The sequence below is a fragment of the Octopus bimaculoides genome, chromosome 28 (assembly GCF_001194135.2).
Source record: "Octopus bimaculoides isolate UCB-OBI-ISO-001 chromosome 28, ASM119413v2, whole genome shotgun sequence".
Classification (NCBI taxonomy): domain Eukaryota; kingdom Metazoa; phylum Mollusca; class Cephalopoda; order Octopoda; family Octopodidae; genus Octopus; species Octopus bimaculoides.
In genome coordinates this window covers 15,092,373-15,092,635 of record NC_069008.1, presented here as the reverse complement: position 1 = coordinate 15,092,635, position 263 = coordinate 15,092,373, and positions in this window count along the sequence as shown.

Sequence of the window (263 nt, the reverse complement as noted above, 5' to 3'; positions counted from 1 at the left end):
ATATACACACAAACCAATCTCTGTTAGTAGTAAGGATATCTTCTTCCATTTTATAGTTTTATGAAACAGTTCATCGAAATAAAAATTACTTTACACAAACTTAAGCGATGCTCATTTTTCTCAATAATAAGCTCCAAGTCTTCTCAAAATGGTGTCCTTACTTTGAGATGGTAAATAAGTTATATAGGTTTATTATTCGTCAAAAAGAAAAAAATAATTCCATTGAAATGAGAAGGAACAGAAATTTGACAAATTCTGAAAGA